This window comes from Lepidochelys kempii, chromosome 8 (genome assembly GCF_965140265.1).
Source record: "Lepidochelys kempii isolate rLepKem1 chromosome 8, rLepKem1.hap2, whole genome shotgun sequence".
NCBI classification, from domain to species: domain Eukaryota; kingdom Metazoa; phylum Chordata; order Testudines; family Cheloniidae; genus Lepidochelys; species Lepidochelys kempii.
This window is the reverse complement of record NC_133263.1, coordinates 30,752,957-30,778,096: the sequence shown is the minus strand read 5'-3', so window position 1 is coordinate 30,778,096 and position 25,140 is coordinate 30,752,957. Positions and strand designations below refer to the sequence as shown.

The 25,140-nt window shown below is 41.9% G+C and overlaps 1 protein-coding gene across 1 annotated transcript in view; it reads right to left on the bottom strand.

The window, feature by feature from the left end:
- DOCK2 (dedicator of cytokinesis 2) overlaps nucleotides 1–25,140 on the bottom strand; it is a 501,787-nt gene that overhangs the window by 474,486 nt on the left and 2,161 nt on the right. The window lies entirely within an intron of this gene.

Sequence of the window (25,140 nt, the reverse complement as noted above, 5' to 3'; positions counted from 1 at the left end):
TATTGAGAGGTTTAGGTCAGGATTTTATCCAGAGTTTACTTCGCACATGCATTAGGGTTCCTACTATGATCCAAACATTCACTCTAAATATATGCACACATTGAACACTTATATATGCACAATAGAAGTTCATGTCCAATAATGGAAAAAACTGCCCGCAGACTTTGATTTTATTAACTCTGCCAACTAAAAATGTTCCTAAGGTAAAGAGTTTAATCTTAAAGCAAAATCATTGTTAATACAGAGAAAGCAGAAAAAGTCTAGTTGTACTGTTTTTAGGACATTCGAATTGCCACAAAAATACTAGATACTAACAATCTTGCTAACCAAAAGCAAGTAATTCAAATGTGGTTTCAAAGCACAGAAAAGAAGATGAGAAGTGGAACAGGTTTCAAGAACATTGTAATAGGCTTTTTCAAACAGTTGTTCATTATCTTTGAGGCCTACAGGATGTGGGCTGGCAGGGTAAGTGTTTGGCTTTTTGTGTATGCAGACTCCTGGGGCTGGACAATAGAGGCACATGCTACATACCGAGAATGCGGCTAATTAATAAACATCCCACAGAGATCCTATGTTAAATGTTTATAGGGCTGAAATCTTTGTTGTATCAAAAGTAACTTCAATGCAGATATCTATTGCAGTCTCTCTGATCTACACTGAAGTACACATTACTCAGTGGTCATTTTTTTTAGTTCCATTCTCTTCTCCTCCCAGAACATCCCTATTCTCCTCCTCCCTCTCCCCCAAAAAACCCACAGAGTGCATCAAACCCACAAATTTGCAATGTCTTTGGTTGAAATGAGCATGGTCCAGAGGCACCGCTTTTCTTCAGCACAGGTAACTGCCTTTCTGTCCCATTTTGCTCCCCTTTGCACTCATGCAGCAGAAAGGCACCTGTGGCCTACTGTTACGGAATCATCAGTTCAAGTAAATAAGCTGCATCTTTAATATATATTGCTGAGATCAACTTTGCCTCTGATAAGGTTATCAAGTTTCAATGGTGTAGCTCACAGCAGAATACAGTCTATCATATTCCTTTGAAAAAGAAAGTCCATTTTATTCTTTTAAAGTTCTTATTTCCTGTAGTCCAAATTCTTCCTTTCATTTGGCCTTCTGTTCTAATATTTTCTTGACTTCCTTGCTCATGTCTTCACCGCCTAGTGCAGCAGTCCTCAAACTGTGGGTCAGGACCCCAAAGTGGGTCATAACCCTGTTTTAATGGGGTTGCCAGGGCTGGCATTAGACTTGCTTTGGCCCAGGGCCAAAGCCCAAGCCCACCACTTGGGGATGAACCTGAAGCCTGAGGGTTCCAGCCCTGGGTGGCAGGGCTCAGGTTGCAGGTCCCCCCACCTGGGACTGAAGCCCTTGGGCTAGGACTTCAGCCCCCCTGCCCAGGCCAATGGGACTCAGGCTTTAGTCTCCACTCCCCCCCTGCCCGCCCGGGGTCTTGTAGTAATTTTTGTTGTCAGAAGGGGGTTGCAGTGCAATGAAGTGTGATAACCCCTGGGATAGTGCTAATGTGTTGCTTTCAGTATGGTGCACCGAATAATTACTCTTTGAAAACTTTCCATTCCCCTCAGTGTCCCCTTCCATCACCTGAAACACTTCTCTCCCTAAAAGCTTATCCCATAGTCCTACCCGTATTCTTTCAAGATCTGTGACTTGCCACATTAACTTACTCTTAAAGTTAAAGGCATTTTTACTGACTTTTGATTTATCTAGTGTCATTGATTTGTAGATGGTATTCCCCTATATTGCCAGCCTAAAAATGAAACTGAATTTCCTTCCCCAAATGGCTTAAGACCGACTACTTTCTCTTAGAATGATTTATAGTACTGTGTATTTAATACTATGTTATTTAACGTTTGAAGTGATACAATATTGTATAAGCAAAACGTGTGTTCGTTATACTTCTAAGCTTTAAGTAGACAGAGTTCATCATACTATAAAAGGGTGTACTTGTCCGGTAGCACCCCCTCCTGGCCAACTGCAACGTCCTGCCAGAGTTTCCTTCTCTCAGGGCCCCTTAAGAACTCCATACACTGCAAAGGTAAAGATACAATTCTCCTGTTGGGGTTGTACTCTATTAAATCCAAATGAACTTGATATAAAGTCTCCCTGGCCTGTAGTCTCTCCCGTCAGGTTCAGGGCTTTTACCGACCTCCTTCTGGGCTCTCAGTAGTTCCAGCAGCTTCCCTCAGGAACCCTTCCTGCAGCTCTCCATGTAGTTCTTTCCCTCACTTTCCGAGGCTGAGAGAGGTCCACAGATAATCCTTTCCCCTGCCCTTCTCCCTCCTTCCTGATGGAAGGCACAGAATATATCTCGCCTTCTTCCCAGTGCTTTTTCCAGTTGGCTGGGAGAGGGGGCAGCCTTGCCTCATCAGCCCTACAAGGCCCCTGGCCCCAGGCCCTAAAGAAATAGGCTGGGTTTTCACTCAGTTTTCATTGCTCCCCAGAGCCATCTTCCTTCTCCCAACTCCTAGCTCTCCCTTCTTCTAGGTCTTCACCCACCCTAAAAAGTCCCAGGGGTTAAAGGGACACACCATGGAACAGGTGCCACCTGACCACTGGACCTTACTACCTGTAAGTGTTGCACATAACTTCCCACCACCGCCCCCCAAAATGTTATAAGCCATTTTCACTAGCCATTCTGTAAACACACTAATTATATCATGCCAAGAAAAAAAAAATAGTACAGGAGGATAAAAATCTATCTGTGCAAGGCTTTCACCTGGATCATGCACACCTTACACAAGCAATACAACTTAAGTGACTATACCAAGCTGTCACAGCTTAGTAACAACTCCAAAACTAAGAGCTACTCAAAAATTTGTTACGACTGTTAGAGTCCCACTACCGCCACCATGCAAGCTTTCGTGAGGAGTTTCTGAGCAAAGCAACATAATTCAATGTGAACTGAGGTGACAATGCATGTCATTTTGTCTTATGTTTTACTTTACTGTAACCATTTTATGGTGGTGATGAGGCAATTTGTCTTTCAAGGAGAACTATTGTCTCTCACATGGATTTTCTGCATGTCTGTAATTAAACATAAAACTAGAAAGCAATTAGAATCAGGACTGGAAGGGACCTCGAGAGGTCATCTAGTCCAGTCCCCTGCACTCATGGCAGGATCAAAAGTATTATCTAAACCATCCCTGGCAAGTGTTTGTCTAACCTGCTCTTAAAAATCTCCAGTGATGGAGATTCCACAATCTCTCTAGGCAATTTTTTTCTAATGCTTAACCACCCCGACAGTTAGGAAGTTTTTCCCAATATCCAACCTAAACCTCACTTGCTGCAATTTAAGCCCATTGCTGCTTGTCCTATCCTCCCTCCTCCTCGTAACAACCTTTTACTTACTTGAAAACTCTTGTGTCTCCTCTCAGTCTTCTCTTTTCCAGAAAAAACAAACCGAATTTTTTCAATCTTCCTTCATAGGTCATATTTTCTAGACCTTTAATCATTTTTGTTGCTCTTCTCTGGACTTCCTCTAATTTGTCCACATCTTTCCTGAAATGTGGCACTCAGAACTGGAGACAATACTCCAGTTGAGGCCTAATCAGCACAGAGTAGAGTGGAAGAGTTACTTCTCGTGTCTTGCTTACAACACACCTGCTAATACATCCCAGAAGGGATGTTCGCTTTTTTTTTTGCAATAGTGTTACACTGTTGACTCATGTTTAGCTTGTGGTCCACTATGACCCCTTTCTGCAGTGCTCCTTCCTAGGCATCCATTTCCCATTTTGTCTGTGTGCAACTGAGTGTTCCTTCCTAAATGGAATACTTTGCATTTGTCCTTATTAAATTTCATCCTATTTACTTCAGACCGTTTCTCCAGTTTGTCCAGATCATTATGAATTATAATCCTATCCTCCAAAGCACTTGCAACCCCTCCCAGCTTGGTATCATCTGCAAACTTTATAAGTTTACTCTCTATACCATTATCTAAATCATTGATGAAGATATTGAACAGAACCGGACCCAGAACTGATCCCTGCGGGACCCCACTCATTATGCCCTTCCAGCAAGGCTGAACCACTGATAACTCTCTCGGAATGGTTTTCCAACCAGTTTTGCACCCACCTTATAGTAGCTCCATCTAGGTTGTATTTCCCTAATTTGTTTATGAGAAGGTCATGAAAGACAGTATCAAAAGCTTTACCAAAGTCAATGTATACCACATCTACCACTTCCCCCTATCCACAAGGCTTGTTACCCTGTCAAAGAAAGTTATCAGGTTGGTTTGACAAGATTTGTTCTTGACAAATCCATGCTGACTGTTACTTATCACCTTATTATCTTCTAGATGTTTGCAAACTGATTGCTTAATTATTTGCTCCATTGTCTCTCCAGGTACAGAAGTTAAGCTGACTGGTCTGTAATTCCCCAGGTTGTCCTTATTTCCCTTTATATAGATGGTCCAGTCTTCTGGAATCTCTCCCATCTTCCATGACTTTTCGAAAATAATCGCTAATGGCTCAGATATCTCCTCAGTCAGCTCCTTGAGTATTCTAGGATACATTTCATCAGGCCCTGGTGACCTGAAGACATCTAACTTGTCTAAGTAATTTTTAACTTGTTTTTTCTCTAGTTTAGCCTCTGATCCTACCTCATTTTCACTGGCATTCACCATGTTAGACGTCCAATCACCACCAACCTTCTTGGTGAAAACCGAAACAAAAGTCATGAAGCATCTCTGCCATTTCCACATTTTCTGTTATTGTTTCCCTCCCCTCATTAAGTAACAGGCCTACCCTGTCCTTGGTCTTCCTCTTGCTCCTAATGTATTTGTAGAATGTTTTCTTGTTACCCTTTATATCTCCAGCTATTTTGATCGTGTTTTTTGCCTTGGCCTTTCTAATTTTGTCCCTATATACTTGTGTTATTTGTTTATATTCACAGTTTGTAATTTGGTCTATTTTCCACTTCTTGTAGGACTTTTTTTTTCCATTTTTAGATCATTGAAGATCTCCTGGTTAAGCCAGGGTGGTCTCTTGCCCTACTTCCCATTTCTCTTATGCAGTGGGATAGTTTGCTCTTGTTCCCTTAATAATGTCTCTTTGAAAAACTGCCAATTGTCTTCAATTGTTTGTCCCCTTAGACCTGCTTCCAATGGGATCTTACCTATCAACTCCCTGAGTTTGCTAACGTCTGCCTTCTTGAAATCTATTGTCTTTATTTTGCTGTTCTCCCTCCTACCATTCCTTAGAATCATGAACTCTACTATTTCATGATCACTTTCACCCAAGCTGCCTTCCTTTTATTAGGCTTTTATATAGCTGCTGCTAAAGACATGTCATGTCTCTTATGATTGCCCTGTTTCCATCAGAATACAAATTGTACATGTTGAACCTGAAATAACTTTTACTTGAAATTTAAGACTTCATTCACTTCAGTCACACACACATTTCATGGATTTGCATGAATCAGGGTCCTTTTGTTACCCTCATAACTCACTGTTACTCGGATATAAATCTCATCCACTTCCCTGTGCCTTTCGGGTATTAAAATATCAACATAAAGAACAAACAATTTCATATTGTATGGGTCAAACAAGAAAATTAAACCATATTACATCAAGTGAAAAACATCACTGACTGTTCAGATTAATTGCTTCTATCTAAATACTTAGAAATTGTCATTCAATCACTTCCACCTTCCTTATAAATCTTGTGTCTCAATTGTCATTCTCTCCCTTTGTTATTTCTTCTGATCAAAGGGAAATTTCTTTTGTTTGTCAACATTCAGTTCCATTTATCATGTCAGCTCCATTATGTAGCAATTCGAAAGCCTATAGAACTTTGCTTGCTGTCTGTGCCCCAGAAAGTTGATTATATATATCTAGGATCGTGATCCTGCTCTGATATGGGATGTGTTGTTCATCCATCACATCCACTGTATACCATATAAAGCCATGAGAAGTGAAGATAGAAGGCAGACAGCAGGAGCAGAGTTAAGGTGTAGATGAAAGAACTAGGAGTACAACTTGATAGTAAACCAGATGAAAACTTTCTGTAACTACTATCATGTTGATGGAAGGCCCCTGAGCTGACAATGTATTCCACTGCCTAGAGCGGATTAAAAAAAATAAGAAAAAAAATCAAATTATATGCTTAAAACCCACCCAGTCCAAAAGTGGAAGGAAACTCACATGACGACAGAAGCTGTGCACTTCCAAATGGACCCCTGAAAACAATTTTTAATACTGGGCACAAATGCCTATAAACTCTTCAGGGCAGGAAACTGGTCTCACTCTAGCCAAGGTTTAATTTTTAAATAATGGGTTACTAAAGTTATGTTCCTATTAGGAGTGATTTTCTATAGAAACTTCAAACCAGTTTTTAGAAAATACTATATTATGACAAAAACATCATAACACTTAAAATAATCACACACTTGATCAAATTTGAGGATTTTTCCCACCCCCACAGTGTCCCTATGGGCCAAGATTAAGGATATGATTTAGTCATGGATATTTATAGCATAAGTCTTGGACAGGTGACGGGCAATACACACAAAAATTCAGGGGCCCGTCATCTGTCCAAGACTTATGCTATAAATACCCATGACTAAATCTTAACGGGGTTGCTGCTGGGGCGGATCTGGAGGGGCCACTTCGGGGGTGGGGGCAGTCGCCCTAAAGGGCTGCTGATGGGGCGGCAGGGCCAGCAGTCACACCAGCCCCCGGGAACCGGCCAAGCAGTGGCCAGTGCAGCTGGCCCTTGGGCCACTCCAGCAGCAGTCAGCGTGGCTGGCTGCGGGGCTGCTGGAGTGGCCATCTGCAGAGCTGCTCCAGCAGCTGCCGGTGTGGCTGTCCCTGGGGCCACCTGAGCAGCTTGCCCCAGAGCCAGCTGCTTGGGCAGCCCTGGGGTCAGCCATACTGTCTCTCTGCCTCCCCGCGCAGAAGTCACCGAGGTCCCGGAAAGTCACAGAATCCGTGACTTCCACTATCTGCATGACAAACACAGAGCCCTAGCCAAGATTAATTTAGCTTTCACCTTTCACTTGAAATATGCATTCCTCCTCTACTGGTTGCCTTGTATTAAATGAAAGCCAAAACATTATAGATACCAACAATCATCAATTCATGTTGTGAACTAGTGTTGCCTTCTGTTAATTGCTTCCTTTAACACCAGTTATGTTGAAAAAGCACAATAACTGACAGAGGAAGTGGCTTAGTTTGCAGGCTAAACATTTTCTAAATGAGTAAGTGGAAACTTACAGACAAAACAGAATTCTTGGTTGAATTTTGATTGCTTAGCTGGATGAGTTTATAAAGACTTTGTATTCTTAATATAGGGCTGTTTAAAGCCCAAATACACATAAATATATAATCTATTACATAGCATAAATTATCTGCAGACCACATATATTTGAAAAAAATACCAGCAAAACCACTGACTGCATCCCTGATCATCATGACTTATAACCATTGAGGGACCTATCCTTCATGAACTTATCTAGTTCTTTTTCCAGTGCCATTAAAGTTTTGACCTTCACAACATCCTCTGCCAATGAGTTCCACAGATTGACCGTGTGTTCTGTGAAGTAGTACTTTCTTACGTTTGTTTTAAACTTGCTGCCTATTAATTTAATTGAGTGAACCATGGTTCTTGTGTTATGTGAAAGAATAACACTTCCTTATCCAATTTCTCCACACCATTCATGATTTTATAGACATCTATCACATCCCCCTTAGCCTCTTTTCCAAGCTGGGTAGTCCCAGTCTTTGTAATCTCACCTCATATGGAAGCAGTTCCATTCCTCTAATCATTTTTGTTGCTTTCTCTGTACTTTTTCCAATTCTAAGGAATCATTTTTTGAGATGGGATGGCCAGATCTGCATGCAGTATTCAAGGTGTGGGCACACCATGAATTTACACAGTGGCATTGCGATATTATCTGTCTTATCATCTATTCCTTTCCTAACATTCCATTAGCTTTTTTGACTGCCATAGCACATTGAACAGATTCTTTCAGAGAACAACCCATGATTACGCCAAGATTTTTCTTGAGTGATAAACATCTAATTTAGACTCCATCATTTTGTATGTATAGTTGGGATTTTATGTTTTCCAATGTGCATTAAATTTGCATTTAACAACATTGAATTTCATCTGATATTTTCTTACCCATTCACCCACATTTGTGAGATCCCTTTATAACTCTTCATAGTCTGCTTTAGACTTAACTACCTTGACTAATTTTGTAACATCTGCAAATTTTGCCACCTCACTGTTTACCCCTTTTTCCAGACCAATTATGAATATGTTGAACAGCACTGGAACCAATACAATCTATATCAATACTAAAAATATCAAAGGAACCAATACAATCTATATCAATACTAAAAATATCAAAGGTATATTAATGAATTGTATCGTGGTGGCATGTAAGCACCCAAATCAGGGACTCTATTATGCTAGGTATTATACAGTTGCTGAACCCAAAGAATAGATTAAATTTTAAAAACAATGTGTTGTGTTCAGGTCCTGTCAGAAGTTAGATGTCATTTTGAGTCCGCTTCCTAATGGCCAGTATTGGCCTAACCAGGCACTAGTATTAGCATTATTGGCATGGACATTCTAGGTCAGTGGTTCTTAACCTATTTGCCACTGTGGGCCCATATGCAACTCTCTGTGTGCTATGTGGGCCACATACACACTATATTTATGCCATCTTTATGGCCCTGATGAGGTCACATGGGCCACACATACGTACTGATTGCGTCATGGGTTGAGAACCACTGCTCTAGGTGAATGAGACATCGACAGTCAGTATAGTCTAACCATAGGCCACACCTTAACCAACAAGTCCTTCTTTGACCTGGGAGTACAGCTACCACCCATTTCCCAATGCAGTGGCATATGCAAAAGTTAGTCTTCTAAGCCCCTCCCCAAATCCTTAGTTTACCTCTCATCTCAGCTGCTTCTCAGATTTGGCTCAGTAGAAAAGCCCCCTGCAGCCTACCACTCTTTCTTTGTGAGAGCAATCAAGGAAAGGGGTGCTTTAATCTGTAAGAAATATAGAAGTGAAGCCCTTTCCAATCCCAAAGAGTCTACTCAATTGACCCTGTGAGAGAGTTTAGGAACAACAAAAGGCACCTGTTAGCCAATGACTCCTGCCATGAACACCTATGGAAGGTCAAGACTAACTTGATTAACATAACCTTGTTACAGCCCCTCCCAGACTTTTTGAAGAAGATTAGCAACTTCCAATTGCCATGCCAATCCACCATCTGGGAAATTCCTTTCTCACTCAAGAGACCACCAACTGAGAGCTAAAGTGCTACATCCCATTTACCATAAACTCGATATTAGCTTCTAGTCAAGCCTAGAGCACACCACCAGATCTGACAGGTGAAATGACAGGAACATTCTCTTTTCAAGCCCCAGTGCTGTTGGGAATTCCTCTTCAAGTAGATGGAGATGAGACCTATGAAAACCTCCTCAGGTGGCATCTGAAGTGACCAATGGGAGATGCCCTGAGACAAGAGTGACTTTTCACCCAACCAATGGCCATACATTAACAACAAGGAGGATCTGCAGGTTCTCTGTTGCTGTCCAGAGCCTCCTAAATCCAACTCCAGCAATATGGTGTGGGCATTTTGGGCCATCTTAACCAAATAGCCAAAGACTGCATTGGGTTTGGAGACGAAATAACCCGCTGAACTGTCAGTTATATTTTCAGTCTTATTAGGGAAACTGTTACTGCTGGGTAAATTCATGGATAAACAAACAAAACAAAAAAAAACCCACTCGACTACTCCTCTAGGCTCTGTCTATATTCTTGTGCACGCTGTGGCAATACTACTATACTGGTCAACAGCCATTGTCTTGGTTCTCACTGACACAAGGTGCAGAAAATGTAGTCACAATTTACTCCTGCTAAAATTTGAATGAAGGTCATTTGGGGATTCAGACAGGAAACCAATGTTTTAAGATTTGAAACCCACTGGATTAAGAAAGGTTTGAAGCAACAGAATCTAAAGGTCAAAGACTTGGCTAAATTTGGTTATAAGGTCCTGTCCCTAAGCAGAGAAGGACAAATGTGAGGCTCAAGCTCTAGGATCTCCATAGAAACCAATTCTAAGGAAAAACTTAAGGGCACAATCCTACAAGGTGTTGATTGCCCTAAAGTTTCATTCATTTTAAAGGGAACTAAAGGCAAGCTAGAATCAGGCTGCAAACCAATAATGCATCTTGACAGGAATGCTGACCTATGGAAAGGCTGCAGTCACAATCCTCAAGCACAAAGTTAATTTACTAACTTTTTCTAACTACCTGAATCTTTCCTTCTGCATGGTTTTTTTCCTTCATTCCAAGTGCCTACCCCAGCCCTTTCTAGCATTTAAAGGGCCTTGTCCCTACTAGTGCCTTGTCCCTCTGTCTAGTTACTTAGATCAATCATCAGTCTTCCACTTCGCTGTCTCTCTTCCCTGTGCCCTTCCCCCCACAGAGAAGCTGTACTAATGTTTCTTTCAAACTTTTCTTCAGAAGCACAGTTGTGTTAAACCAGGTTTCCATTTTGTTTCATTGCAATAAAGTGAATTAACAGGAATGATTCTGGCTCAGTACCTCATCTTAAGTCCGTTGTATTTGCCAACACGTTGAATGAAGAACTTCAAACACTGATTGGTCTACAAATATTGGTTCTGTCTTGCAAAACTCAATTGTAGTGTTGGAAAAGTAAGCTGCATTTAGAAATCATCTCAATAGTTTGGCATTTAAAAGGGTTCTCAGTGGCCCAATAGGCTATCATTAGGAAGTCTAATCTGATCCTGACAAATTATTAACTGTACCTTTTGCCTTTTTCTATACTCCCAATCCAAGTTGCTTAAAATGCAGTTTTACTCTTAAGAGAAAGAACGTAAAAATTCTACCCTCTAACTCAACAGAACTGCTCCATGCAAAGCTACATGAGTCCAATCATCACTTATGGCCAAAATAAGTTTGGATTGTTTTTTATTCTCAGTGGTCATGTAAAGCCAGCACATGAAGAGCAAGAGCTGCATTCTATTTCCCTTGTTTACTAGGTCTATTTAACAATTTATTCCATAATTAGTTAATAAGGACCTAGACACAGGAAAACACTCGGTGCTGCACAAACAGGGTTTCTTGAGCTAGAGAGTGCATGCCAGTACCCTGAATTAAGAATCCCTTCTGAGTCATGGCTATAAGAACGGATGTTACATTTATTAGGTCATCCTCAGTTACACTTGTGCAGCTCCAGCAAAACTGCTGACGTTCTACACGTCAGAGACCAATTTGGCCCGCAGACTCTGTTAGTGATGTGTAGCAAGGAATGAATCCAGCTTGATTTTTTGTATCTCAGGCTGAGTTTGAGGGCTTGCCATTAAGGAAAGTTTTCACAGTTAACCGAGAACCTTTTGGAGATGCATGTTAATACACAATCCCATTGCTGAGTCATTTTTAGACGTAAAGCCACTTCAGTGTTTAGGCAATTTTTATTATAGTGGCTCTCACACTAAGAACTAGAAAGCCATCTGCCAAATGGAGCTGCAGAGATCATCAGTATGATTGCAAGGGAACAAGCTGATAATGCATTGCAAAGTTTGTGTCAGCACGTATTAAGTCAATGCCAGGATGACCATGACATGAAAGTGAAGAGCTCATCATTAAGAGCTGGACACAAGAGTCCATTTACACTCCAACCCCCGTTTTACTGGTTCTGCAGAACAACTAGTCTACATATTCTTGAGCATAATCCACTGCTGCCTTATTCAGGAATTACATATACACAGATAGAATACTCCTCAAACACCGATTCTGTACAATCTGCAATGCCATTTGTCTATAATCTCCCTGCATATGCTGTCTCCTCATTCCCAGAGTCAGAGAAAAAGTGGGGCTACTTCTCCCTTTCCCCTGCTGCTTTTCTTATGAACAAAAATAAAAGTTAACTGAAAATGGGGTCAAAGGAATAAAAAGGCAGTCAGTAAAAACAAAACTTTAACAGTATTCAGTAACAGTTATTACCCCTTGCTGCCATTTGATCAGTAGAACAGAGTTATATTTGCTAACTCCACAGAAGTGAACAATTACAGAAATAAGCTGTGGTGGCTAACTACTAAGCAACATCTTTAGCCATGGGACTACAGTGTCACCTACCCATGCAGATCTCTAATTGGGTATTTAGAGATTACAAACATTATGCTGTACTCCAAATTTACCAGTGCCTTCTAGATTAACATCTCTACTAATATAGACTTGTAAGCACCCTCGCCCAATCACATGGCCCAGACCTAGAAACCTAATACAAGCAACACAAATTAAACCGTAGCCTCGTCTGAGAGGAAGGAGTAGTGGTTCGTTTTTAAAAGCCAGGACCCACACAGTAGGCAACTTTGAGCACTTAACTCAGTTGAGTCTTTATTTACGCATCTGTAAAATGAGTCTATTAATGAGTCTACCATATAGGCGTAGTGAAGCTTAATTAATTACTGTTCATAAATTGCTTTGAGATCCTCCCTGGGTGCAGTAGTTAATATTATTGAACTCAGCTTCCTTACATGCACATTTCCACAGTCCAAAAACTTCACAATTCTGTTCACGGTTTGTTTAAAGCTATTACTCACTAAGGAGGTTCTTTTGTCAACTAAAAGCCTTAATTATCTTTTCTCCTTTTGTTTGATAGACCTTAAAACTTTGAGGTTTTGTGATACAGCTGTACAGAAACGGACTCTCAAGTCCAACATGCAATACAAAATAGTTGTTCATGAACTTTGACTTAAATTACCAAAAATAATTTCACTAAACACAACCTGGGTATATGCTTGGGCTCAGTTTAGCAAAAGCAATGTTAAAGCATTTGGAAAATGTAATCCTTTATGGATCCAGCAATCTGTTACCTACTTCCAATTTTTTTCTACAGAAATAATCAGAAGAAAGCAAGTCAGCCAAATCAACCTCACACTTTATTCAATTTTCCATCTACTGCATTCTTCAATTTTAGTTCTTATCAGACTGACCCACTAGTTAAACTAGTACTGCTTTTATGACATAACTATGGAAACCAGTACCACTTAAATTCTATTACATTTATTCTAGTGAACACAGCAGATGTTTTAGGAATAGAACAAAAATTCAAGTTTAAAATATTTTTTTATCTGTGCTGATAACTGGCTGTTAAACATTTCTTCAGGCACTCTTTGGGCTAATTTTTCAGGGTGCTTCCACAAATCAACTTGCAATATTTTCAAGCAAATTTCTACAAATCACATCAAACATTTCTATGCACAATGTAATTTAATGGTGGACTGTTTTTTGACAAATAAATTTAGGTTGTGTGAGCAAATATTGTAAATGCATTTTACAGCCTCTTTCAAAATATGGTTCTACTACTCTTTTGTGCTTTTCATCTGCATATCTCCAAGATCAATTTACAAAGTCCAAATGAAAAGATAACCTCAGATTTACATAAGTGTATGTGCAACCACGCATGAAATTTAAGCGTGAAACAGAGATTGTGTTTATGCTTATGACACTAATTTGTACATGCAACACAAGCCCGGCCCTAATAGTAAAGATGCTGCATAGTATGAAGTCAAGTTATGTTTAAGTCAGAAAAGAACAGGTAAGTACTCAGAAAGGAGTTAACTACTTTTAAGCAGAAGTTCCTGCAGAGAGAATTCATTTCCTGCCACACTGTGCATCCTGTATCAAGGAAACACCATCTTCTGGAACATGAAATGATCAAATCTTGTTCAAAGTAGGTTGGTTCTGAGGTGACCCAGCCCCCTGAACTGAAATTGTCCCAGAGCAGTTCTACATTTTAACTAGAGTTGCAATATGCAAATGTACTGAGGAGTCAGTATCTCCCTTTTATATATTGATTTTTACCATAATAACTTTTAAGAGCTGGGCAAAGCTGGTTTATTCTTCCAGAACTTCATTTTTGGGTAAACAACAGATTTATTACAAGAAGGCCAAAGACTAGTGTGCATTTCTTTAAGATAGACATAGTTGGTTTAATAGAGGTTATTTAACTGTATTTCAAATTCTGATTTATGCTTGTATATATTTGCCCTACCCAAATTGGAAGCTGGATTGTTGGCCCTCCAGTGGAGGTTAATAGGGATTCTTTAGAGTTTTCAGTTCAGGAACCTCTCTAAAGGAACAAACATTGATTTCGTTAGAACGACATGACCTTTTCATGTTACTCAAGCTCTAAGAGCTGGTTGTGATAATACACATATTTCAGCATAGTTTTCAAAGACCTAGCTCTCCATCCCCACAAGGAACATCAGAGTTTGTGGGGGTTTTCCTACTTTTTATTTTGACTGAATATTAATGCTAAAAACAAAAAACACAAAACCAGTTAATCAACTCTAAGCTAAAAGACAGATGTCGTTCACTAATGAAGTCTGATCTACAGTCAGATGGGTAGGAGGCTCCTTTAAACTGCACAGTCCCTGGAAATAATTAATGAAGGGCACATTTTTCTCCCCACACCAGTAAAATCTTCAGGCTTGACCTTCTTGTCATTGATGAATGGATTTCCTCCCCACCCCCAACACTCCCTCCAAGGAGCTACAGTTTTTTTTACTAACAGGCTGACAGCTTCCAAAAGTTAAAGACGCTTACATTAAAACAAAGATTGCTTCAGTGCATTGAATCAATTATATTTTGACTGCAGTAGTGTCTAGGGTGACAAGGTGTGTGATTTTCGACCAGAACACCCAGTTGAAAAGGGATCCTGGTGGCGTTGGTCAGCACTGCTGACTGGGCCGTTGACTGTCTGGTTGGTGGTGCTGCGCAGTGGGGCTGGCAGGCTCCCTCCTAGCCTCTGTCACATGCCTCCCAGGAAGCAGCTGGCATGTCCCCCCCCCAGGCTCCTACGAGTAGGGGCAGTCAGGGGGCTCCGCAGACTGCCCCCATCCCAAGCACCACCCCCGCAGCTCCCATTAGCTGGGAGTTGCAGGGGCGGTGCCTGTGGTAGGGGCAGCCTGCAGAGCCACCTGGCTGTGCCTCCACGTAGGATCCAGAGGAGGCACATGCCAGCTGCTTCCAGGAGCTGCTTGATGTAAGCGCTGCCCGAAGCCTGCACCCCTGACCCTCTCCCTGGCCCCAACCCTGATCCCCCTCCTGCACCCAAACCCCTCATCCCCAGCCCCACCCCAGAGCCTGCAACCCCCGCCGGAGCCCTCACCTTCCCCGTCATACCCCAACCCCTCTCCCGCCCTCCGAAACCCTCAGTCCCAGCCCGGAGCTCCCTTCTGTATCCCAAACCCCTCATCCCCAGCCCCACCCCAGAGTCTGCACACCCTCCTGCAGCCGAAACCCTTGCAGCCGAACCCCATGCCCCAGCCCAGAGCCCCCCTCTGCACCCCACCCTCCTGCCCTAGCCTGGAGCCCCCCTCCTGTACCCCGAATCTCTCATCCCTGGCCCCACCTCAGAACCCGTACCTCCTCCCACACTTTAACCCCCTGCCTCAGCCTAGAGCCCCCTCCTGTACCCTGAACTTCTCATCCCTGGCCCCACCCTAAAGCCTGCACCCCCAGCTGGAGCCCTCACCCCCTTTCACATCCCAACCCACTGCCTCAGCCTAGAGCCCCCTCCCGCACTCTGAACTCCTCATTTCTGGCCCCACCCTGGAGCTCTCACCTGGAGCCCACCCACCCCCCAGCCAGAGCCTCACCCCCTCCCTCACCTCAGTCCCCTGAAGCCAACCCGGTGAATATTAACAAGTGAGTGAGGGTGGGGAGAGCGAGCAACTGGGGGAGGGTGAGCTGGGGCAAGGCCTCATAGAAGAGGCAGGGGAAGGGTGTTCAACTATCTACTCGCACAAAACCGGCAACCCTAGTAGTAGCTAGAGGCCAAGGACCCATTGTGTATAAAAGCAAATAGACAGTGGCCCTCGCTACAAGAGCTTACTACCTCAGTGCAAGATTACAGTCAGCAGGAGGCACAGATGGTAGAAGTACAAATAAACCATGAAATGACATTGGTTGGCATGAAATATCATAGTTATAGCAAACCAGCTGCTTAACCAGTGTTGAATATTTTGTAGGCATCATTGCAGAGAAGGAGGAGTTATTTGGAGTAAAAGGAGGTGGCTTTAATATTATTTAAGAAATCTAGGATCTATCAAGTCTGTCCTTTCCCTCAAGAATCAGGCTCGGTGTCAAGGTGTCTTTCTTGCAAGACACCCTATGTACAACATTGGGTCCTAGAACCATAAACAACTCTTGGGCGTTCAGCTGAACAGACTCACACTGATTTTCTCTCATTCTTAAACAAAAAACTAATATTTTGGGCTTCTTGATAAAAGTGACTGTAAAGTTCCTAATAATTATTACTCTAATTATTTTCCTATCCACAATACATTAAGAGCTTGAAGTCCAGAGTGGAAACAGAATGGAAGTTCTTAAGCCAAGTTTTCCTTGGGGTTACTATGCCTAGACCCTTACTTGATTGCTCACTACTATCCAAGGGCTTCAGTATTAGACTCTTTAAAGCAGGAGTGGTGGCTGAGAAAGGCTCAGGGAAAGCAGTGGGAGGAAAGAGGGAGCAACAGAAGTTAAGGAAAAAATTCCACCTTTCCCAAGGTCAATGAGCCTCTTCCCAACACCTCAACAGTGAAAAGCTCGCTTTTTCTCTAACTAGATTACAACAGTAAGGTTTTCCATGGCTGCATATTGGCAATCAGAATGAAGTAGGTTCCCTATAAAAACATTATTTCCTACAAAAATCTTCAATCCTGTCTTGTCATGACAGTCTCGATTCCAGACACTGCATGGAACTGAGCAATTAACTGATCATAGAACAAGCCTCAGTACAATAAAACAAATGTTATATACAGCACTTAGTATCCCAAAATGCTTTAATTCCATACAAGCGTTGACAACCTTTTGGTGTACAAGTTCAACAGCTGTGCAATGCCACTATATAGTTTAAAAGAACATCAGTCCCTTTATTAAAAGGATATGAAGTGAAATTGTAAGGCTAAACTGAAAAATTGATCTACCATGAAATAATACTTGGATGGAAAAATATCAGTTGTATTTTAGTGGCATATTTTGCCTCTTGATTTCTGGAATAGAACTTTTCATTTGACGAACAAGGAAAATACATCTATAGCTCCCTTTAGAAAACTGCCTATTTTTAAGTTTAAATTATTTATCACCACACTCTCAAAAATGAGAAAGACTTTATATGTGCCTTGTGTAATAATGCTACAATATTTTTTTGTTTGAAAGAGCAGCCACCAAGCCATCTCAGGGAACAATTAATCCCTATTCCCAGAGCTGTGCTGCATTATACTTGAAGATACACAGTGAAGTTAATCAAATTTCTCCAGAAATGTTCCATCTAAGGAATTGTAGCAAAGAAACGCAGCAGTCAATAAGACATATGATAAAAGGCACAGAATTGCTTTGACATATGAATGCTTTTTCTATCTCTCTGGTCTAGATACTCAACTTCCAAAAAAAGAAAAAAATTAGTTTCTATAACAAATGATTCCCCTATGATTATTGGCTTAACCCAAATATATTCTGGAAAATTCTCATGTGACTTGTATCATTACTCTCATCATAATGGAGTACATATTATACACCTTCTAATCATTCTGTACCTTCTTTCATTCTAAAATTTAATAAATTAGAAACTAAAGCTATAAAGGCACTTCTATCTGGGGCACAATACAACTTCTGTTAAATAATACAGAGCAACAGTACACAACAGCTGAGCATATTCATACTATAATAAGGTTAACATGCTACAGAAGGTCAAGTAGAAAGAATGCAGTTATTTTTCACACTTACTCTTTGCTCTCAGGATCCACCCTTCCAGGAGTCTCTGGCACCCTGCTCCAGTCAGTGTCCCAGTTCTAGCTAGTTTGGCTTCTCTCTTGGGGCAGTGACACCAGGGCTGCCTCCCTGAGCACCTAGCCCATTAATACACTTCATTGTAGCTTTCCTTCTCCTAGCACAACCTGTCCCAAACACTCTCTTCCTGTGCATGGCCCCTAGCAGACCTTTGTAGACCCAGGTGTGTCCCATACTTTTAATTCGCTGGATTGGGCTCACCAGCCACCATGGGCCCAGTTCTACTCATCAGGCCTAGCTACCCTGTGACATTCCAATATAGTTAATTAGTGTTCCAAGATCACTTTCTACAGCTGCTACTTATCCCACAGCATGGCCTTTGCCTTTTAGCAATTGTACAAGTGTCATGCTGTCTAATCCAGTCAGGCAGCTGAGAGGACCTTCCCTGTGAGTACACTACAGCCTCTGTACTTCAAGAACCCAGAGTGAGACCAGAGATATAAGATTTAAATCACAACTCTATCAGTTACATGATTCTTGCAGACTGAGCATGCAGACCCTGAGTGCCTGCATCATGCTGGAAACCGCCTCATTCTGGGACTCCCTCTGGCAACTACATGAGTCATTTTAAAGAAACCAACATACTACAAAATGTCAAAAAGATCCCTCTTTCTGTACCCCTATGCTGGTGGTTTGTTAACTTTTATTACTAGCCACTATCATGGAAAGGATATGTTAGAAGTCATGAGTTTTAATTTTCACTTAAAGACGGTCAGAGTCATTGTTGTTCTCATTTTAGAGAGGCTACTTTCACAGGCATGGTCCTGACTTCAGTACAGCTCCATCTCCTGCACCCACAAGTTTTGTTCTTGTTGCACTGATCCATGTGTACAAACTGTCAGTCACGTACCCACAACTGTGCAGGGAAGGCGCATGCACTGTAGGGGCACTAGGACTAGGTGGTGTCTCTTCTCCCCTTTCCCAGCTGCAGAGGGTGCAACTCTGTAGAGAAGAGCCAGGTGGAGATTCCAGGGGGGAAGGGGCAGAAGCAACAACAGCACAGAATGTTGTGGGGGGGTGGGACAAAGGGAATGGGTCTCAGATAGGCCCACCCCTCCCCCCAGCACTATCTGGACCCAGAATTGTAGAAGGAAGGATCCCCCCACACACACACTCTGGGGGCACTAGGACCCAGATAGCATCCCCTCTTCCCCCACAGCGTGGCCTTGGGAGAAATTAGCAGATGAGCCAGCCAGAGACTCCGGCAGCTAGGGGAGAAACAGCCAAAGCAGCCACCTCTGGTCCTTTGGAGACCTTTCCAGTTTTCACTGGACTGTCTCTGCCCTGTGCTGATTGGCTGTTTGCTCCAGTTCTCCCCTCCCTCTTCCTCCATCTCTTCACCTCAGCATTACTCCTTTTACCTTCTTCACCCCTTTCCTGGCCCACATAACCTCACCCGATAGACACCCCTCTCCCTTCAGCTTATCCCCTCTAACTAAACCTACCAAAACCATATAAAAAAAAAAAGAGAGAATCCAAAATGACCTCTCCTACCATCCCATTGTTCACTCCACTTGCGTGTTCTGCTTCTCCTCCCGCCCCATGTCTGTCCCGTCTACTGAGGTTTTAAGTTCTGTTGCTCATGTAACAGCTGCTTCATGCTGAATCAACTGGAGCTCCTCACAAGCAGGATTCTACTGTGATTTGGTGGAGGCGGCATCATAGTTTTTCCTATTGTACCTCATTGAGGTAGGATGGTGCAGTTGTTGCCAGCATAGGACTGAGGGGACATGGATACCATTCTCTGCTGTGCTACAGGTTTCCTGGTTGATGTTGGGCAATTCCCTTAAATCTCTCAGTTCCCTCCTGGTAACAAGGAAATAGTACTTCCCTGCCTCGCAAGAATGCTTGGAGGATAAATACATTAAAGATTGTGAGGCATTTAGTTGCTATGGTGATGGGGGCCATACAAGTACCTTAGATATAGAAACATAAGTAAAAACAATATGCCTTTCCCACGTGTATATCGTGTGCCATCTCAGAACAGGATTTCAAGAGTCATTTCAGCTCATGCAGGACCACACACCAAAAGTTGTGCAGGCCAGCTGCTGACAGCTATGCTCACACAATCCTATGGTTCGCAATCATGTTTTCACTGTCCCTTGGACAATCCTACTCGGTGCAGTGAGGGGCAGAATATGAAGGTATCATAGTGGGTCCTGCAGGATGGATTTACTTAGCAATTCTGCTGATGATGCACAAACCAAATTAATGTATAGTTCTCGCCAAGGACTGACTGTGGTTTGCAGCAACTGCAATCGTTATGGATATCAGCTGATGTGACTGACTGCTCATCAGGATCAGCTCTGCTGAGTAAGAAAGTGAAGTTTTTATGTTGTCACTTTTCAAAGGAGCACACAGGTGGCATTTTCATTTGAATTTGCAGTAACGATCCCTGGAGAGGACAGTCATGACTCACTGTGCTCATGTCCAAATTTAGCATGATGGGGGTGCAGTTTCCTAGCTTCTTTGGTATCACCCCAGTCCAGAATGACTCCAAAGCTGCCAACCACATTGACTCAAGGCAAATGCACTAACTGGAAGCCAATCATATGGCAATAAAGCACTTCCCTTCGTACCGTTATCTTCATCTTACCTGAATTTATACCTTCAGCCAGCTACTCTTCACCTAGGTGCTGATGTCTCTCAAGCACTGTGAGACAGGGTACTCCACTCACCGTAAAGGTGGCACCTTCTCCCGATCATTCTGGGGAATAGCTCACAAGATCAACCCCCCTTCCCAGGGTTGCACCCTGTCTTCTACCTTCCTCTTTCTGTGTCTGCAGCCCCTCTCTCACTCCAAAAGCTACTACTGCCTCTTTGTGACTCAGACTTTTGGCCAGGTCACTCTACACATTTTCCCCTTCTGGGAGTGGAAAGCCTTTCCTTACTAGCAGTCCTAGCCAATCTTCCCATTTACTGCCTCAGAGTGCCACTCAGTGACTGGCAGGGGAACCCAGACCTGCCCTCAGGTTCCAGCTCAAAGACCCTGTAGTCAGCAGTCAAGGTCTGTTCCCTTCTAGACCTTACTGACTTCACCTAAGCCCTTTCCTGCCATCTGCTACTGCCCACTCTCAGGGATTTACCAGCCTCCTAACTCCCCACTCCCAGAAGGGGCCTGTGGGCTAGCTATCCCTGTAGGCTCCAAACACTCCTCCCTTCTTCCAGGGTGTCACTGCAGACTTTCCCCACCAGCCCCTTGTGTTGCAAATTCCCTACCTTTATAGTCTCAAACCAGCTCCTTCCTTCTCAGCTGGGCTTCCTCACTCAATCAGGGGATTGCTCAGCCATCTGATTCCCCTCAGCTGTGGGCTGTTGGGTTAATGAGCTCTCTTCTCAGTCTGCATTAACCCTCTCAGGGCAAGTGTGGGGTGAATACCCCACATGCACTAGGACTGCTGGGAGGATGCTCTGTTTGTATTTGACTGAGGGTTAAGCTTCATTCACACATGGCTGATGTCCATCTCCCTCTCACTTCAAAAACCAACCCTTCAGTTGCATACAGATGAGGGGAAAAAATTGGTATGTCAGCAGGTGAGGACTCTAGAAACAGAGGCACAATTACCAATCCTAACCCTTTGGGTCCAGACTTGAAGAATGTTTGCCTTTATCTCAGTTTCCACAAATTCATGTTACATATCTGGAGTGGATCATCTTATATCCTACATTAGCCAATGTGACAGATTCAGCAACCTGAGTATGGATTTATGCCTCCTCACTTTACAGTGCTCTGGAATACAATTTTGCCTGTTTTCCCACTTCTGATATCACAGCAGCAACTTGGTTCCCTGGAAACCTGAGCAGACATGCAGCTCCCTGGTCATCTGGTGCACTTCTGGCCAACTGCCACCAAGAAAAAAAGGAACAGTCTGCCACATTTTCTTTGCTATCCTAGTCTTATCTAACAGTCTTATCTAATATCAAGGCATAGCTGTGTTAGTCTGTAGCCACAAAAACAAGGAGTCTGGTGGCACCTGAAGACTAACAGATTTATTTGGGCATAAGCTTTCGTGGGTAAAAAACCCACTTCTTCAAATGCATGGAGTGAAAATTACAGATGCAGGCATTATATACTGACACATGAAGAGAAGGGAGTTACCTCACAAGTGGAGAACCAGTGTTCAGTGGGTTCAATGAGAACAATGTGTTCAATTATTGGGAGTGGACTACATCCACCCTGATCAAATTGGCCCTGTCAGCACTGGTTCTCCACTTGTGAGGAGGAGTAGTCATTTGAAAGACCCTGCTACTTTGGTTTCTATCATGTCTCTTTGGTTAAACAGCATGTGACAGATCAAGGAGGAGGGAAGGGGAAGAAAGCAGGTTAGTAGCAGGGGTGAACCATGTGAGCTTAGGCAAGTTGTGAGCTAAAAGAGATGGATGCAGAGAATTCTTAAAAGCCTTCATAAGTCTTAGCTATGGAGGAGGGTAAAAGGTGCTGCTACTTTCACTAAAGCCACCATAAAGTCTAGCTTTGCAGAACTTCTATGGGCCTTCAGTTGTCCATTAACCAGAAAAGCATTTATGGAAACCCACCACCTAGTAGCATCTTTAGAGGGAAGTGAATTCTACCTGCTTCACGTAGATGATAGACATCTTATCCAAAAAGAAGGGGCATACTTTTGAGTGCTTATACTGATGGTATTTTAGTATTCTTGGGACATCTTATCTGAATGTTGATCCTCTCTTTCCCTGTCCAGCTTATGAAATAAAACTGTGTATTTGGATTATATCTTATTATAGCAGGTTACTTTCCATCAACATTATAAAAAACTCTTTCATTGATAAAGCATTTTGATGAAAAAAACATACTGTCTTCTCAAGAACACAAAGTGGCAGGGGGCTCTAGACTGGGAGACCACCTGGATTACATTCCCAGATCTCCCATTCACCTGTTGTGTTAAGACTAGTCATTTCATTTCTGTGCCTCAATTTACCCATCTGTAAAACTAGGTTATTCACACTTGCCATGCTTTGCAGGGTACTCTGAAATGTACAGATGAGAAGCCTAAGTCCAACTCATTATCATGGTAGTGCAATGGTCACTTATTAAGATGGTAACCAGAATACAATTAATGCAATTGCATGACATTCCAGTATTCCAACATTATACCCAATTACTGAATAAGTTAATTAGCAAGTATTACACTACCTCCCTTTAGTCATACCAAATATACACACACCATGTTTCAGAGCAGACATTTTCATCTTTTTTTTAAAGTTGGACATAATACTGCTCTATAGCATTCTGCTAGTTGATTGCCTGGTAGGTCAAATTGGATTAAAACCAGGGCCATAAAGCTTGATGAAGCATTTCTATAACAATGGGTTTAATGCAATTTGACCCACAGGAAATCATGCATAGCCAATGTTGCATAGTGTTTATGCAATGATCTATTATGCTATTCCTGATAAGGTTATTTATGCCTACGGGTGCATAAATAAACAAACCAAGTCTTTGCAAATTGTCATTAGGGAAAAGCAACAATACAACAGCTGTTTCACTACTGTATAAAGCACTTGCCTGCCTTATTTAAACAAATATATGTACAGTACACTTATCCTCTGCTCCCAAATGCCAGTGAAGTAGCTTCACATACTTTAAATAAGCAGGTAGTGATCTGTGCCATTCTCACCTTCCCATACCTTAGGTTGCTAGTATTTCCTTTCCGTTATTCACACTCACTCACAAGTTGTCTTAGTCAAACTGCAACAATTTGTTTCTTTGAACTAATCTGGGGTGTAGGTCAAATGATAACTAGCTCACTGTATCCTTAATTTACAGCAGGAAATGAATTGGAGATAAACTTTCAAGTATGAAATAGCTACATCTTCTCAAAAAATTTTTCCATTATCTTCACCCTACTCTACTGAAGTTGTGTGTTACTGCCCTGATGTGCACTGTATGTAACAGTAATCAACTAATTTTCTCTCAGCTGTACTGATGTGTTGCCCCTCACTCATCCTCCACCACCCAACTCTCAAGACTGCAGTTTACTCATTTGGTTCCTATAGTAGGCCAAGTTTTGGAATACCTTGCATGCAATGCAAATAATCCTATTGACTTTAATTAGGTGACTCATGCGTATTGCAAACATGATTAGCAGTATAAGCAGCCATAACTTCATCATTCACCTCTCTCATGTGCTTCTTCAATTCCAAGCCCTGTCATAAGCCCAGATAACAGATTTAAGGAGTGCCAACAACTTTATCTGGAAAAGGTGATACTTAACAGGTGTTAAGTTTCATTTTAGGCAATGAAGGATTTTCTGTCATTTTCAGAGACAACCCTAGTTATTTGGATTGATATAAGACAGAACTAAAGGAAAGCTAACACACTATTGTTGTATCACCTGTAATTTAATTGCCTAGACATTCATTTTGTCAAACTGACACTTAAAATTTTATTCTTGTACTAAAAGTAGAAAAAATTCAACTGAACATTTTCAACTATAATAACTAGCTACATATTTTTTAGCCTTATCGAAGTACTTTTCTTTAAAATGTCACTTGCCTTGTTTATTTTCTAAAGGAAACTTCAGCTAATGCATTTAGGGTGCTAAAACAATATAAAGTGTTCATGATGATAAGTTGCTAGGGATTCTAATTCATTATGCAAAAAGTTACACAGCTAAATATTCGGAAGCCTTTGCTGGCAAGCCTAACAGAGAAATGTGATGATAGCCACAAACCCGAGCAACCGTCTTGGAGAACTGTAGACTGACTAACTTTAGAAACCCTTCCTACTGATAATACCTAAATAAAATTTGATTTTTCTGTGCAGTTATATTTGTGGATAAATCAGTTCAGTAAAGATACAGCTTTTATACACAGACTAATATTTTAATTGAACCAGAAACCTTTGCTGAAGAAAGTGTTGTTTATTTTATGTACTAAAAAGGATTTGTTATTTCAGATAGTGAACAGTGCTTGTGGCATTCAAATCGCTGCTATTGTACAACTAACCAATATTATAAATACTCTTGCAGTCACATGCAACACTTAAAACCATAATGCGTGTTCAGTGACCACATGATTGGAAGCTGAAGCCAGACAAATTCAAATTAGAAACAAGGCACACATTTTTAATTGTAAAAACAATGAGGAGTCTTTGTGGCACCTTAGAGACTAACAAATTTATTTGGGCATAAGCTTTCATGGGCTAGAACCCACATCATCAGATGCATGGAGTGGAAAATACAGGAACAGGTATAAATACATGAAAAGACGTGAATTGCCTTACCAAGTGTGAGGTCAGTCTAACGAGACAATTCAATTGACAGCA